A 6000-nucleotide genomic window follows, 5' to 3' on the forward strand; every position below is an offset into this window, starting at 1 on the left:
TGGTACAAAAGGATAGGATTTAATTTGGTATGAAAGAGTGACACAACGCTCATGTAAATTGGTGTATAATGATCCAAATAATATAATAAAGCAGTATTGGATCGTTTGCTATGTTAAGGTTCTACATGACATGATATGAAATTAAGATTTGAGACGATAAAATATTCTACGATACAGTAGCATTTGATACGATACATTAGGCTAGGCTAAGTTTGGGATCCCATAGGCTATGTTAAGATTCGCTAGGCTATAATTATGATCTACTAGGCCACATTAAGATCTGCTAGGCTGCATTAAGATCCGCTAGGCTGCATTAAGATACCATTAAGATCTGCTAGCCTGTGTTAATATCTGCTAGGCTACATTTAGGATCCGCTAGGCTGTGTTAAGATCCTCTACGCTACATTAAGCTCCACTAGGCTACGTTAAGAGCCGCTAGGCTATGTTAAGATCCTTTAGACTACTTTAAGATCCGCTAGGCTACATTAAGATTCTCTAGGCTATGTTACGATCCTCTAGGCTACATTAAGATTTCTAGACTACATTAAGATCCGCTAGGCTACATTAAGATCCGCTAGGCTACGTTAAGGTCGTCTAGGCTATGTAAAGATCCTCTAGGCTACATTAAGATCTGCTAGGCTATGTTAAGATATTCTAGACTACATTAAGATCTTCTAGACTACGTTAAGATCTTCTAGACTACGTTAAGATCTTCTAGGCTACATTAAGATCCTCTAGACTACATTATGATCCGCTAGGCTATATTAAGATTCTCTAGGCTATGTTAATATTCTCTAGGCTATGGTAATATTCTCTAGGCTGCGTTAAGATCCTCTAGACTACATTAAGATCTGCTAGGCTATGTTAAGATTCTCTAGGCTACATTAAGATCCTCTAGGATACATTAAGATCCTCTAGACTACATTAAGATCCACTAGGCTACCTTAAGATTCTCTAGGCTATGTTAATATTCTCTAGGCTATGTTAATATTCTCTAGGCTATGTTAATATTCTCTAGGCTACATTAAGATCCACTAGGCTACCTTAAGATTCTCTAGGCTATGTTAATATTCCCTAGGCTATGTTAATATTCTCTAGGCTACATTAAGATCCACTAGGCTACCTTAAGATTCTCTAGGCTATGTTAATATTCTCTAGGCTATGTTAATATTCTCTAGGCTACATTAAGATCCACTAGGCTACCTTAAGATTCTCTAGGCTATGTTAATATTCTCTAGGCTATGTTAATATTCTCTAGGCTACATTAAGATCCACTAGGCTACCTTAAGATTCTCTAGGCTATGTTAATATTCCCTAGGCTATGTTAATATTCTCTAGGCTACATTAAGATCCACTAGTCTATGATAAGATTCTCTAGGCTATATTAAGATCCTCTAGACTACATTAAGATATGCTAGGCTATATTAAGATCCTCTAGACTACATTAAGATCTGCTAGGCTACATTAAGATCCTCTAGACTACATTAAGATCTGCTAGGCTACATTAAGATCCTCTAGACTACATTAAGATCTGCTAGGCTACATTAAGATCCTCTAGACTACATTAAGATCTGCTAGGCTACATTAAGATCCTCTAGACTACATTAAGATCTGCTAGGCTATGTTAATATTCTCTAGACTACATTAAGATCTGCTAGGCTACATTAAGATCCTCTAGACTACATTAAGATCTGCTAGGCTACATTAAGATCCTCTAGACTACATTAAGATATGCTAGGCTACATTAAGATCCTCTAGACTACATTAAGATATGCTAGGCTACATTAAGATATGCTAGGCTACATTAAGATCCTCTAGACTACATTAAGATATGCTAGGCTACATTAATATCCTCTAGACTACATTAAGATCTGCTAGGCTACATTAAGATCCTCTAGACTACATTAAGATCTGCTAGGCTATGTTAATATCCTCTAGACTACATTAAGATCTGCTAGGCTACATTAAGATCCTCTAGACTACATTAAGATATGCTAGGCTATGTTAATATCCTCTAGACTACATTAAGATCTGCTAGGCTATGTTAATATCCTCTAGACTACATTAAGATCTGCTAGGCTACATTAAGATCCTCTAGACTACATTAAGATATGCTAGGCTACATTAAGATATGCTAGGCTACATTAAGATCCTCTAGACTACATTAAGATATGCTAGGCTACATTAATATCCTCTAGACTACATTAAGATCTGCTAGGCTACATTAAGATCCTCTAGACTACATTAAGATATGCTAGGCTACATTAAGATCCTCTAGACTACATTAATATCCTCTAGACTACATTAAGATATGCTAGGCTATGTTAATATCCTCTAGACTACATTAAGATCTGCTAGGCTATGTTAATATCCTCTAGACTACATTAAGATATGCTAGGCTATGTTAATATCCTCTAGACTACATTAAGATATGCTAGGCTACATTAAGATCCTCTAGACTACATTAAGATATGCTAGGCTACATTAAGATATGCTAGGCTACATTAAGATCCTCTAGACTACATTAAGATATGCTAGGCTACATTAATATCCTCTAGACTACATTAAGATCTGCTAGGCTACATTAAGATCCTCTAGACTACATTAAGATATGCTAGGCTACATTAAGATCCTCTAGACTACATTAATATCCTCTAGACTACATTAAGATATGCTAGGCTATGTTAATATCCTCTAGACTACATTAAGATCTGCTAGGCTACATTAAGATCCTCTAGACTACATTAAGATATGCTAGGCTATGTTAATATCCTCTAGACTACATTAAGATCTGCTAGGCTACATTAAGATCCTCTAGACTACATTAAGATATGCTAGGCTACATTAAGATATGCTAGGCTACATTAAGATCCTCTAGACTACATTAAGATATGCTAGGCTATGTTAATATCCTCTAGACTACATTAAGATCTGCTAGGCTACATTAAGATCCTCTAGACTATATTAAGATCTGCTAGGCTACATTAATATCCTCTAGACTACATTAAGATCTGCTAGGCTACATTAAGATCCTCTAGACTACATTAAGATCTGCTAGGCTACATTAAGATCCTCTAGACTACATTAAGATATGCTAGGCTACATTAAGATATGCTAGGCTACATTAAGATCCTCTAGACTACATTAAGATATGCTAGGCTATGTTAATATCCTCTAGACTACATTAAGATCTGCTAGGCTACATTAAGATCCTCTAGACTACATTAAGATATGCTAGGCTATGTTAATATCCTCTAGACTACATTAAGATCTGCTAGGCTACATTAATATCCTCTAGACTACATTAAGATCTGCTAGGCTACATTAAGATCCTCTAGACTACATTAAGATATGCTAGGCTACATTAAGATCCTCTAGACTACATTAAGATATTCTAGGCTACATTAAGATCCTCTAGACTACATTAAGATATGCTAGGCTACATTAAGATCCTCTAGACTACATTAAGATCTGCTAGGCTACATTAAGATCCTCTAGACTACATTAAGATATGCTAGGCTACATTAAGATCCTCTAGACTACATTAAGATCTGCTAGGCTACATTAATATCCTCTAGACTACATTAAGATCTGCTAGGCTACATTAAGATCCTCTAGACTACATTAAGATCTGCTAGGCTACATTAATATCCTCTAGACTACATTAAGATCCTCTAGACTACATTAAGATCCTCTAGACTACATTAAGATATGCTAGGCTATGTTAATATCCTCTAGACTACATTAAGATATGCTAGGCTATGTTAATATCCTCTAGACTACATTAAGATATTCTAGGCTATGTTAATATCCTCTAGACTACATTAAGATATGCTAGGCTATGTTAATATCCTCTAGACTACATTAAGATATGCTAGGCTATGTTAATATCCTCTAGACTACATTAAGATATTCTAGGCTATGTTAATATCCTCTAGGCCAGGGTTCCCCAACCTTTTTTGTACCAATAACACAAATAACACAAGCTCACACCTGAGATCAGAGTCCTCACGCGAGACTGTAAATGTTAAAAAGTTCCTGAGCCAAATGGTCAGTGAGAGGAAGAAGGAGTGTGCGTTCTGCAGAATTGAACCAATGAATAATTTTGAAGTGTCCTGCTGCTGATGCGACTGGTCAAGCAAATGTTTCTGCTTTATTTTGATTTGATGCGATTGTAAACTTCTTTATTCTGATATAACTATATTTAATACATTTTCTGATAAAAACCTATAAACTCTATTAAACTATAATATTATGCTCCAATTGAAGCCATGTTTGCTGATACTGTGGTCTATAACTCCTCCCCAAACTGACCACTGCCCTGTATCTTGCTCTCTCATTGGCTGTAGGTCATCGCCGAGGTATGTTTCAGTCAGAGCTCCTTTCACACTGCAGGACTTTGATTCTCTCAGATGGCGTCTTTGGTCATTCACACTGCGCGATTGTCTCCCTTGTACACGAGCTCCAATTTGCCTCCGATTTTGTGCATTTGTCGGCAATTTCGCAAAACCTGTCGGCGACTGAAAATCCTGCAGTGTGAACTCGGCATTACTGATGTATGGAAAAACCCGCGGCTGCGTCAAAGGTGGGAGTGAAGCGCGGGCGGAAATGGCAATGTTTTTAAATAAATACATATAATTTTAAGTTTTATAAATAAAATTCTAAGTTTATTGTTTCTTTGCAGCCTGGTACCAAATGGTCAACGGCCCAGTACCGATCCACGGTCCAGTGGTTGGGGACCCCTGCTCTAGGCTACATTAAGATCTGCTAGGCTATCGCTAGGCTATGTTAAGATCCTCTAGGCTACATTAAGATCCGCTAGGCTATGTTAAGATCCTCTAGGTTACATTAAGATCCGCTAGGCTATCGCTAGGCTATGTTAAGATCCTCTAGGCTACATTAAGATCCACTAGGCTATGTTAAGATCCTCTAGGCTACATTAAGACCCGCTAGGCTATGTTAAGATCCTCTAGGCTACATTAAGATCCGCTAGGCTATCGCTAGGCTATGTTAAGATCCTCTAGGCTACATTAAGATCCTCTAGGCTATCGCTAGGCTATGTTAAGATCCTCTAGGCTACATTAAGATCCGCTAGGCTATGTTAAGATCCTCTAGACTACATTAAGATCCGCTAGGCTATCGCTAAGCTATGTTAAGATCCTCTAGGCTACATTAAGATCCGCTAGGCTATCGCTAGGCTATGTTAAGATCCTCTAGGCTACATTAAGACCCGCTAGGCTATGTTAAGATCCTCTAGGCTACATTAAGATCCGCTAGGCTATCGCTAGGCTATGTTAAGATCCTCTAGGCTACATTAAGATCCGCTAGGCTATGTTAAGATCCTCTAGGCTACATTAAGATCCGCTAGGCTATGTTAAGATCCTCTAGGCTATGTTAAGATCCTCTAGGCTACATTAAGATCTGCTAGGCTATCGCTAGGCTATGTTAAGATCCTCTAGGCTACATTAAGATCTGCTAGGCTATCGCTAGGCTATGTTAAGATCCTCTAGGCTACATTAAGATCCGCTAGGCTATGTTAAGATCCTCTAGGCTACATTAAGATCCGCTAGGCTATCGCTAGGCTATGTTACGATCCTCTAGGCTACATTAAGATCCGCTAGGCTATCGCTAGGCTATGTTAAGATCCTCTAGGCTACATTAAGATCCACTAGGCTATGTTAAGATCCTCTAGGCTACATTAAGATCCGCTAGGCTATCGCTAGGCTATGTTAAGATCCTCTAGGCTACATTAAGATCCGCTAGGCTATCGCTAGGCTATGTTACGATCCTCTAGGCTACATTAAGATCTGCTAGGCTATCGCTAGGCTATGTTACGATCTTCTAGGCTACATTAAGATCCGCTAGGCTATCGCTAGGCTATGTTACGATCCTCTAGGCTACATTAAGATCCGCTAGGCTATCGCTAGGCTATGTTAAGATCCTCTAGGCTACATTAAGATCCGCTAGGCTATGTTAAGATCCTCTAGGCTACATTAAGAT

General features: G+C 38.1%; 1 long non-coding RNA gene across 1 annotated transcript in view; it reads left to right on the plus strand.

Annotated features, from left to right (window-relative positions):
- The window catches only part of LOC131356729 (uncharacterized), a 24792-nt gene extending 19759 nt beyond the window's left edge, over positions 1 to 5033 (plus strand). Inside the window, exons 3-4 of the long non-coding RNA XR_009205062.1 lie at positions 4350 to 4585; positions 4685 to 5033. This is a non-coding gene — a long non-coding RNA (uncharacterized LOC131356729). The remainder of the gene's footprint in view (positions 1 to 4349; positions 4586 to 4684) is intronic.
- The last annotated feature ends 967 nt before the right edge of the window (positions 5034 to 6000 follow it).

This window comes from Hemibagrus wyckioides, linkage group LG07 (assembly GCF_019097595.1).
Source record: "Hemibagrus wyckioides isolate EC202008001 linkage group LG07, SWU_Hwy_1.0, whole genome shotgun sequence".
In the NCBI taxonomy this organism is placed as follows: domain Eukaryota; kingdom Metazoa; phylum Chordata; class Actinopteri; order Siluriformes; family Bagridae; genus Hemibagrus; species Hemibagrus wyckioides.